Genomic DNA, 12,311 nt, shown 5'->3' with positions numbered 1-12,311 from the left:
AGAGACACAAGTGTTAAAAAGACAAAAACACAAGTGTATGATGCTCCAGCCTCATTATCTGCTCCAGTACCTGTAGAAGGCTCTGTTTGCGGGAGCTCTTAAGACATTCCTCAGGCTTTCCCACACTGAGCGCCGCCCTGCTGGCTCAGGGAGGTGAAAGGGCTCGTCGGGGCCAGCGCCTCTTAGAGAGGTGCAAAAGCAGTTCTGTCTGCCCTGGACAATACATTACACAGATTCTTGTGAGACATGTCCAGACATGCAAAGATGATGCTCAGTGACTGTGTTGGTTTAGATGGGCACAGGGTCTGCTCTCTGCGGCATGTGTCCTTCACCAGTAATACTGAGGGATTACTGCTCACACAGATGTCACATACACGCTTTTCCAAGATGAAAAAGAGACAAAGATGGTTAAGCTTTTGATTTTCAAAAGTAGATAATCTTATGATCATGAACCAAAACAAGAAAAGTATGAACTGTCTGGCTCCAAAATAGATGTTATCAGACAGGCCTTTCTCCTCACTTGGGAATGTAATGAGAGACAACAGTTCACTGTCTATCTCAGAAATAGGCAGATGAATGAACTGCTGACTTTTTGAGGCCTCTGCAGAACCCCAATAGCAGCCTTTGTTAACTATATCAGTAGTGTTTTGGTGAAAGCTGACCCGCCAGACATCCCCCCGGGTCTTACTAACCCCCAGCTGCTGCTGTGCAGGAGGAAGAGAGGTAGTGGGGGGAGAGGGGCTCCGTGCCCTGAGTGAGCCACTGATTTATGCCCTGCAGGTGTCTGACATGCCAGTGTGCATGCTTGTATATATTACCCCATGTACGTGCGCAGACAGGGCAAATAAGCCATCTCCGGGACGTTGCTCACTTTGGTAAAGGTTGTTAGGACATCACTTTGCACTGTGCACACACTCATGTTTTTCACACTCATAAAAACAACACGAAACATATGGATGAATATGAAACACTAATGAGACCAACATGTAAGAGTGAACATGTTTGTCATTATCAACTGAAACATCCAATACATTGTGCTGCCTTTGTCTAGAAGCTGACTGCTGCCCCTCCCTGTCTCCTCAACCTCAACATGTCTCCTCTTTCATTTTCCCAGTCAGATATGTGTGATGAGGGCTCAAATCAAGTGGTGGATTTTGGGGGTCAGAGGGGCCAGTGCTGAGTCAGCCTCATCGTATGATCTATTCCAGTGTTTGCCCTGGGACCAGTTATGTCCCCTGGACTCCACACTTTATATAACATGAACATTCTCAGGACAGAAAGCACTTAGCACCGAGGATCCCGTTACAGGTTGTGCTAATAGGCAGTGAAAGGCAGCTCGTGTATATCTGTTCATGGGACAAAGCAGAGAAAGTCAAAGCCCACAGATCCATGCCACACAAATCTGGCACAGATTAAGCATACGACTATATATTAGTATATCACAGGTATTTGTTTGTGGGTGAGTTGAAATAGCTTTAAAAATAGGCATGTGTAAAGTTTGTCAACAGTCAGATTGGATCGGCATGAATCCAATATATATATATATATATATATATATATATATATAGTCTACTAACATAAACAAGGTCATGTCTGTGAAGGATATTCCTCACAATAACCAGGGCTTATCCTCGGACAGCTGTGTGCAATTGGCCGAGAGGAAGGAAGTGGAATAGTGAATAGTAGGAAGCAGGTCGGGAGCAAACACCCAATTGCAGGAATCGCTTTGGTTTGAAGGAGGTATAAAAGAAGAAGAAGAAATGCCCTTGTCTGGCTGCTGTTGCTAGGTAACACTGATTAGCCTTAATCACAATGGGAGCATTATCTGTGAGTGGGGGGGTCCCACCCTTGAGAAGGTCATTCCTGATTGTTTGATTCTGGTTATCATTGGTTCTGTGCGTTCTGCTTTCTGAGTAAGTCCAATGGCAACATGATCATGTCAAACGTGTGCTTCAGCCTTCTGAGGGATCAGCACATGTAAAACCCACCATTATATCAGATTTGTGTTTTTCCGTGCGCAAGAGACATTTGATTATCAAAAACACCAGACACATGTCAGTCAGTTGCTGTGTAACTGTTGTATTTGGAAGACAAAGAGCAAAACATTAAAAATATAAATAAAAATTCAATCTTTAAAATTTTCTCTTTCAAGTGTGAACAATCACAAATAAGTCTTTACTCATGTCAGATGTTTGAAGTGAAGTAACATTTCAATAATCTGATAACTCCAGAAATAAGATAATGACCAGTGCGGTGCATGTGAATATAGCCATTGAAAGAAAGTGTTGACATTTTCTGTTTGTATTTATTTGGACCAAGCCTCTGAGCTTTCTTTTGTATTGCTTGTTTATGAAAATGAATTAAACATTAAAAGTCAATGCACTGATCTTATCCTACAATCTCTTTCTCATTATGTGTTTCATTGAGCCACAAAGCCCATCACAAACTTTGCTTCCCATTATTAGTTCCTTTAAACATGGAATCAAAGAGTTCACTATCTTGCTTTTCTACTCCTTTCATCCAAATCACAAATGCAAATGTAGTCTTTGGTGTTCTTTAAATCCTCAGCCTCCGGCCACACTTGAATGCTTAAGTTGAATCAAATCAATAATGGCCGCAGGCTGTTATTTTTATCGACCCGCGCGCATGGTACAACATTTAAACAGCAGACATAAATACTTTATAGCTCCTCTCTGGCCATATTTCCCCCTTATCCATTCATTAAAAGTGGCAGTGCTGAGTGTGCCACATTCAATAATCCACCCATTCACAAATACTACAAACCCAACCCACTTCATCCAATCAAAGTATGACTTGGACTTATTTGGCTGGATGTCCTTGGATTGTTGGACTGTTGTTTTGGACAGGCAGTGTAGTCGTCATCACGCTATCCCAGCATGCACCACCAAACGCAATGTGGGATGGAAGTGGGAATTCACATAGAAATGAACTGCATCGGCCCCAATTAAGAAACGTTATTGGAGATTTTTATAGGACTTTTATTATTGGAGATTTTGACCAGATGGACACATCTCCAGATCGACGATAGAAGTCAAGCCTCACGTTAAAACTATAAATGTATTTCTGCAATGACTGGGGTTTTCATTTGGGGAAGATTTAACCATCATCCCATAATGATTCAGTATTGGTGATTCTACTCAAAACAAGGCATAATTGACAGTTTAATAAAATTACAAACTAAAGTTAAACACATGTTTATTACATTGACATGATTGACTCAGTCTCTCTCTCATGTACAACATTAGTTAGAGAACTTATTTTCCACTATTTTATCTCATCCAATTTGACTTTATCAGTAAAAAGTATTATAGTTTTATAATAAAGTGTATTTCTCACAAACATCTCCAGAGACACTTTCTGATGACATTAGAAAGTGGAAAACCAATCAGATATTGCAGATTTATAGAACATTTTACACAAAGCATTCTCTTTCTCGTGAGTGTCTCTCATGTTTTATCTGATGAGTTTATTTTTTTAATGTATTGTAATTTACGGCTTCATTTAATGACAAAGAAAAACACCAAAAGCAACATTTCAGGCTCATTGCAATTCCAAAACCTCTATAACTCTGTAGCTTGAAGCAGGCCATTACCATATGATTCCAACGCTGGCCAAGTGTATTTCTTGCTATAACAAGTAGAACGATGTCGTACACGCGTGCATGTTGCCGGGGGACACAGAACGACAGCGAACAAAACCACAGCACCGTTAATTAATCACAGAGTCAGACAGATGGTGCCTTGTCCTGACGTGGGCAGTCCCAGGTGTTGCCTCCTGGTCAATAATGTCAAAGAGCTGGCACGAGAGTCTACCCCCGGGTTTCTGTGCCAGCCCACATGTCCCATCATGCCTTGTGCAGGGAGTGCTCTCACTAAATCTCACGCTGAGCCTCAAAGGCATCCAAAGGCTCAAACTGTAGCCCCTCTCCGGCACATTCCAGCCATACCAAGAGGCCAATCAACGCCACTATTAAACAAAGGAAACGCATCTTTTTTTACTAATGCATATTTATTCAGGAAGTCCCACTTAGACCTGTGTTTGTGTCGGGCGACTGCTTCAAAGGCAACCACGGCAACGCTCCATCTCAGAGGGGCTTTAACCAAATGAAAGGGCTCGTCTTACACACGTTAAAGACATGGATCACATTGTAGTTCACGTGCACATGACAGTTTGGACGACACTGTTCACAAAGTCTGACGAATAAAGTCTGGCGCTAATGCAACACTTGGATGCCAACCGCCATAAAACAACAACAACAACAACAACTTGACGTAGAGGACATGACTAAGATTTTACTCACGATGTTGCCTATTTAATCATCTGGTTTGTTCATTTATCTTTTAGACATTTGTCTCATTGGCTGAACGTTTGCTGTGAATTGTCCTTGTGAATTGTTCCTACAGAAGACACAACACGACTGTTTAATTAAAAATGTAAAGTTAGGTAGATAATGTAAAAACAAAGACAGAGTTTAGTTTTTTGAGATGGCTAACGACCCATCTTACAACACTGTTAGAGCGGGCTCAGCCATTTCTTTATTGGTGATGACAAAATCCAGATAAAAAGCACATAAATCCAAACAAGTCAGAACTACAACTTCTCTCTGAAACGTGAGCACCCTAAGACCACATGAACGCAACCAGACTGTAAACAAGGGCCAAAATCCATATAAATCACACACAAGTTATGATTTGACAAACAAGAAGCTTATTCATGTCCAATAAAAGCCCTTGGAGGTTCACAGTGGAACATTTCTGGTGGTGGGATGTGTACTTTTCTTCATGGAGAAAGGTTTGTTCAAAAACACGGCATGAAACTTCTCTCTCGTATTTATTCAATTACAAATGTATTTATTGCATGAAATGCCTTGAAAAACATGCATTATCACTGTGAGTGGACTCGCCTCTCCACAGATCTGCCCTGTTGGCGCCACCTTGTCTCCATGGAAACATATAAAGGGAAACACCATACTGTGGGACAATCTAGAAACGTTTTATTGAGTATGTTGTGATGGGATTTATGGAAAAAGTTGTACAGTCTAATACGAGATAAAGAGAGGCCCCTTTTGGATGAAGAGAAAAACAAATCATTTCATCTGGGCTACTATTATCAAAAAGAAGGACTCCAGATAAATATTGATTAGTCCTGATTGGAGTGACTAACAAAGCATAATAAAGTGTATTTGTTTTTTGTTTAGCTAGGTAAACCTGGTGCACTATATATAGTAATATTGTAATCATTCTGGAGAAATCTGACATAGAGGACAAGAGTAGTTGTATTTTGCCGTAGATACAAAGAAATATCATCTCAAAACAATCAGAATTGTGTGCAAATTGTACATTTTCTTGTCTTAAAATCAACTTTCATTTCATTTTTTACACTACTATATATATATTTATTTTTTATGCTCTTATCCTTTTATTCATTTATACATTTGTAAAGTTTATTTACATATATTTGGCAGCACTTTGGAAGCACTTTTTTGTTCATGTGATGTGCTATATCAGTAAACTGGATTGGACAAGTTTCCTTTACGTTCTTGTGTCTGAAAAGAACATGGGGCTTCTCTTCAGACCTATAAGTGAGTCAGAGCTGCACGTCCAGAGTGTCATCTTTCCTGTTCTGGGACAGGAAGAGAAACTGCAGCTCACACAGGAAGACTCTGTGACCACACACACTGCACAACAACACAACAATAGCCCTGTACAGGACGACACTGACACCGTGCTTCCACCAGCCGCTCTTTGTTCACCAACTGGGGCTGATTCATGACCAAAAAACGCTTTCGAGACTCTCTTTTGTGGCACCAAATGACTTCTTTGTTTCACAACACACGCGGAAAACACACAGCATATTTTCAGTCACAGCCAAATGAATCACACTCTAAATTGTCGCCTCATCAAAAAGAGCTTGATAAAAACAACAAGGATGTCTCCTACAATAGACTATTTGTCTTTATAGAAGATTCACTGCTGGGCCTGCATTGTTACTGGTGCATCACAAATCAGTGCGGTAACAATGGTGTCCAAATAGTGGGATAACACACAAACCCTTAGCAACAAGTTATCAGCAATCTCTGTCAATGTGGGTGAGAAAAAGCACGTAGACAAGCCCGAGTCCAGACCAAACTGAGGTGCAAATGTGTCTCATTTGAAGGGGTTTATTGAATATATGGCTTTGGAACAATGTCTGCTAATGCACAGTATTGATATTTCACTATATCTTTTAAAAGTTTCTATGTGGTAATTTGGTACAGCTGGAACTTGCACAAACAAATGAACGTAGTAACAACATCCGTTTGACAATAGCACCGTTAAAAGATGGCAAACAAATACATTGTAAATTCAGGGATGGACACGATGGAGGCCAAAAGTGGATGTGATCTCGATGGAGACGTTTGGATTATCCACAGAATATATCATAAACAGTGAAAATTCAAGGTTGTTTTGGTGCATGACTCTGCTACATGTAAGTAATATCAGGGCCTGGTTCAAAACATAAACAAATGTCATGTTCATTTAATTGCCGTTTGTTGTACGCACCAAACGTTTTTGATGAAGGTGATGTTGATCAAATACTTACAGAAACAAATGTGTACTATACCGCATACCTCTGTTTATGTTGCTAGAATTCAATATAAAGGCTTATTTACATTTAAAAAATAATAATAAGTTGTTTTAAATGCATTTTTAGCCTGCAATCTGATTTTGTATCTTATTTGTGTTAAGAAAGCAGAGAATCATTAGTGCTGCTCTATTGTCCATTTCACCTCTAGTTCCACCTCCATTTCAATAATAAAACATTCTGATGACATGGCATTTTAAAGGGTCTATATAAGAACAAACCATGATTATTAGTCTTTTATTATTTTTTTAAAGCAAAGAGTTGAATGTAACCTAAACATTTAAGTATAAAGGAACTTGCTGATGCTTGACTAAACTGCTTGCAATGTCTGAACAATTGAATAAGGTATGCTTCACCACGTTGAAGTTGGCGCAGTGGCTCTGGCTGGCCACAATGCCACAAGCAGAGCATGGCCAATTAAGTAAGAGGAGCAGCGGCTTGGGCTTACTGGACTCTCACAAAAGCTTATTGTGTTGGAGCCCCAAAAAGAACACTCCGACTAACCTAACCCTGAATGTACGGGAAAAGATTAACCATGCATATTATTGAGGCCAGCCACTCACCATTAGTGTGTCATCTGGTTCAAGGTATTGCACAATGAGAAAACGCTTTTACTTGGACAAGGATCACGACAAAGAATCTAAATCTAATCAATAGGTTTGGGTGGGAAAAGTACAGGGTCCAGAGCAATAAATGATCACGTGTTCACTCTCACGGGGCAAATGCAGATTATGTGACCACATTCAGCGCGGTATGAAAGAGACAAAGACATCTTTACTTTCCCTCTTGTTGTATTGCACTTTAATCTGTTCTCAACAACGTAAATGTCTCATCAAATACTACAGAAGACTTCACACATCTAAACGTATCAGTCAGTATCAGGTTGTCCTGCACATTTCGGCCCCTGTCCCTCGTAACATGATGTCACACTCTTTCACTGATGAAGACTTTTTGGGTGTACTGGCTTTAAGGGTGAAAATCACATGGTTTTATTGCAGTTATTATCAGTTATTATCAGTTTTATGCAGCTAAAACAGTCTTCCTGACACTGTTCTGACAATGTTCAAAATCATGGCACGAAACAGTTTTGTTTAATTGCATTTGACTGAAATCAATTAAAAATATATATAATTCAATGATATAATCTGCAGTCTTCTTTTGAATTTTATGATCACTTTTGTTTTTAAATATTCAGATTTTGATGCACATTTCCTGTTCAGTAAAGCACTTTAAATGAATCAAATTGTGCTCTACAAATAAACTTGCCTTTTCTATGAGCTTAAATCGTCCCAGTCCATCTCACCTGCGACTCTTGACAGGGCAAACCAGATGTCACGGTAAATAATCATCTAGTGTCCACTTAACCAACCTGAATACATACTACAAGGTAATGCCTGTAGGAAAAAGACCATATCCAAGTGGAAGGAATGTTTTTGTGTGATTTAAACATGACATTTACAAGGAGATGGACGCTTTTGGCCTGTGAGAATCCAGCACATGCTTGCAGTTCCTTCCTCGTTCACAGGATGTTCACACAGATTTTAAGAGGAGCCTGCCCTGCCCGGTATCTTTGGCAGTGCCAGAGAGGAATGCAGCAAATAATCTCCAATGGGGGAAAGTGTTCATGGGAGGCTTGTTATTACCCTTAGCACTTTTGTGTTTGACATTCTTTCCATCCACAGTAAGGCCTCCATTACGGATCACATAGAGGATGGAGTGTGAAGCCTTTGCAAGTTTGTTTTATGGAGAAAAGCTGCTATAACTACAGGAAAAAATAATGAGGATTTGTATTTTTATTAGAAAAACATTGATTTTAAACAGAGGTAGTCAATTATATGGTAACATTACTGTAGATATACATATTTTCTCTATTTATTTTTCATTTTAGAGAGTGAATACTGCCAAAAGAAAGTTTTTGGACACCATCTGAAATGTTTTGAAAAATAGAAATGAGTAGAATTACTGAGAGTCTATTTTGGCCTTTATTCCAGACAGTAAACTCAGTTCTTTTGTTTCACTCTTGTCTATTATCACTGGGCGGTTGGAAAAAAAACACATTCAGCATTTCCACTGTGTTAGAAAAGCAGTCAGACGTGTCCCAGAGCACTCGGGTTTATAATGTCTTATTTCCTCAGAGACACGCTACAGTTTTCCCTCTGAAGAGAACGTCTTCTTCACCTTATCACAGCCTTATCACTAACCCGCTGCTGATGTCTGCACCCAGAAAGACAGCCCTATTTCTGACACGACAAACACTTATTAAGACTTTTTCCATTGATGCGAAACTAAATATCACCATTAGTAGAAATCATAATATAAATCAGCACTTCAAATGCTCATCATTCGACTGTTTACGCTCACTGCTTCTAACAACACTGAACATTATCACCTTCTGTTGTCACATATTTAAATGTATCACAATTTAAATATGAATGGACGCAGTGGCAAATTCCAAAGGTGTTTGAGTTATACCATAGCTTCCTGCATAAACAACAATCTTATTTTGCCATAAAACTACAAATCCTTCAGTTTAGATCAGTGTCTTTTTGTCCTGGACGTGTTTGAAATGTGAACTTCAAAGTGAATCCAATCGTTAAAAGATAAATCGCAAATCTAATCGCAAAAAAACAAAAAAAAATGGCAGTTCGAAATACACACGCACGCACACACACACACACACACACACACACACACGCACACACATACACACACACACGCACACTGTGCCATCCAGGACTGATTTCTACGATGCAATCTTGTAAAATGTAATAATAATAGATCTTCACATCAGCCGGGATCAATACTCTATATCGTGTTTCATGCATTAGTTTGAGTCACTTCATATCACAAATGAAATTACAAAAACATTCTATCACCTGGCCCATTCTGTCTAGACTCTTCTCATCGATAACGTGGCGTTTTCCCTCACAACAGATCCACCCTCAACAGCAGCTGCCATTTAAAACAGCTCCAAACGTTTGCTCTTTAACGGACGGCGACTCGAGACACTGCCTCTGTCAACAAACGGCTGATTTCTGTTGATGGGCTCCTGCAAACGCACACAAACACACGCAAATCAGACAGGAATTTCAGGTCCCCCCCCCCCAGACAGGTGCTTATTAAGTTCAGTTCCTCTCCTTTGGCCCACAGACCGCTTGGCTACAGTCCTGCATCTTCACATGAAGAAAGAGAAGAAGAGAAAGCGGCTTCCCCAGACCACCCACAGCGCTCTTCAAACAGCCTCTCTCTGCAGCCCTCAGTTACCGTCCGGAAGTAATATTCACAATTCTACGTTTCAAAGTGAAGTATATTTGGTCTCAGTTGGGATTATGTGTAGGAAAATGGTTTGGAGATATGCAAAACGTACCATAAGAGCATATCAAACGGTGAAATGGTCACAATAATAGCTGCTTTTCCACGTTCAATGCACTCAAAGCTGTTTACATAAAGGTTTTTAATCAAATAAAGCACTAAAAAGGTACTTTTGTGCAACTTTACTATCAAATCACACACTAAAACTTAAACCTGGGCAATTACGTACACGTCAACAGTTTAGACCGCCTTAAAAATGTTCTGAAATGCATGTCATTTTCACAGGCTGGAAAATGACCATGCCTCATATTCATATTATAATGCTCCTATTCGAATCTCGTCTTTGTTATGACACTCATGGGTTTTCAGACATAAAGATTCCGTCCTGACATAAAGATTTGACATGGCAACGGCCCTACATTGTTATAGCACTAAAGGCATTTCAAATCAAACGTGTACAGTATATCTTTTGAATGGGGAAAGGTCCTTTAAACCAGGAAGGAATCATTTGCCTGAAACCCATGAACGGCTCGACAACTTATATAAATACATTACAACACTTTTTGGATGCTGAAAAATGATGGCTGATTTGAGTTACAGTAATCGAGTTAATTCTCTTGTGGATTGATTAAGTTTGTCCATAAAGTCTGAACAGTTCTGAAAAAACCAAACAGTATGGAAACAAACAAGCAGGACAAACTCCTTGGGCCTTCCTATGATCAAAATAAATCCATACGCAGTAAAACAAGCCCTTTAATATCACTCTCATGCACTTTTAAAGCTCGTCCCTCGCTGTTATCTCATGACTAGCCATGTTTTCTCCTGACCTCACACATGATAAATCTGCACCCTTCTGCGTTATGCTGAGCTCGGCACTTTGCAGCTGGCTCTGCCTTTAATATTCTCGCTCCGCTGTGGCTTCGCTCGGCCTGTTGTTAATCTGGAGAGCGTGTGATATGAGAGGCCGGCTCAATGCGGGGGCTTCTGTGGAGACCATTGAAGTACTTGTGTGTTCTTTATGGATCAGTGATCAATAGCGTGTGCGGCGGAGGCACTTCCTGAATGTGGATATGAAATCTGGCACTGGGCAAACTCAGCTGCGAGACGTGTTTCCCTGCAGCACCGGCAGATGCACGTCTAAATCATCTGTGCAATGAATATCACGTCTTTCTTGTAACTGGAAACGGAACCGTGCACACGCAGTTCTCACTTTAATTCTGTGTATAGCCTACAACATGTGAAGTATTTATACCTTTCACTCTAACGTTGTATAACTAACTAGGTGTTGCTACTAAACATAAAGATATGCATTCTGATCTGCTATAAACTCTTTCAAATTCAATGTATTTAGGATGATCACAAGTTAAAAAGATAAGTGAAAAAAGCTGTTTTTTACACTATAAAATAATATAACTCAATGTAAGTTTTGAGAAGACAATACTCTGGGACTTTGTAACAGAATAGGTTACAAAATACATTTGTATGCAGGTGTTCAGCATTATTCTTCCCAACACTGTATATCTGTAGATAAAATAAACAATTGTGGGGGGAATATTTATGTGCATATTTGTCCAGTAAAACCTTTTAAAACAGGTTTTTACCTCATTTAAAATGCAAACTGACATGATTTATTTGAATAGAAACAAATTATGTTTAAACCAGACTCTGATATCTCTCACATGTATCTGAGTGGTTAATCACAGCTTCCACAAATCATTTTCCACTTCACCTTTGCCTCCGTTCTGAAACGTAGGATGCATTTGTTTGCACACTTTTAAAAGGTGCCACTTACACAATCTGTCATCTTCTTCTTCCTGCCACGCACAGAATAATTAATCAGCACATTTGACTTCAGCATCATCACCTCTGCCCTTGTTTCAGAGTGAGATAATAACAGTTGCAGTGAGCAGGTGCTCTCATTATCCTAATGCACTGGCTGGTAACGCAATCTCCTGGGCAGACGCTGCTCCCTGCCATCCCGGGCCCCCCGAGACAAGCTTACATCACACACTCACATGGACAGGACTGTAAATGATTCATTACATTGATATTTGTCTTGCCTGCCTGTCTGATATCTGCCGTTCCTTCTTTACAAGTGACGGACCAAAACTCACATTGCTGACAAAAACATTTCTCTGGGTTGTAAAGGTAGAGGAAGTGTCACCGCCCCCTTTTTGTCCTAAAAGCCTCTCCACAGCTGTGACGTGTCGGCGGTGTCAGAGGAACGCACCAGAGAGCCCGGATCACATGTGCCCAAGACTGTGATCACCCACCAGCAGCTCATCGGGCCTGAGTACCAGATGTGGCCTTGTTAAATTATACATGAAAGTGTCTGGATATGTGTGTCCTTGAAG

The sequence above is a fragment of the Eucyclogobius newberryi genome, unplaced genomic scaffold (assembly GCF_026437365.1).
Source record: "Eucyclogobius newberryi isolate DKJ021-1_F unplaced genomic scaffold, fEucNew1.0.hap1 SCAF_2, whole genome shotgun sequence".
NCBI lineage: Eukaryota > Metazoa > Chordata > Actinopteri > Gobiiformes > Gobiidae > Eucyclogobius > Eucyclogobius newberryi.
Note: the sequence above shows the minus strand (reverse complement) of the source record.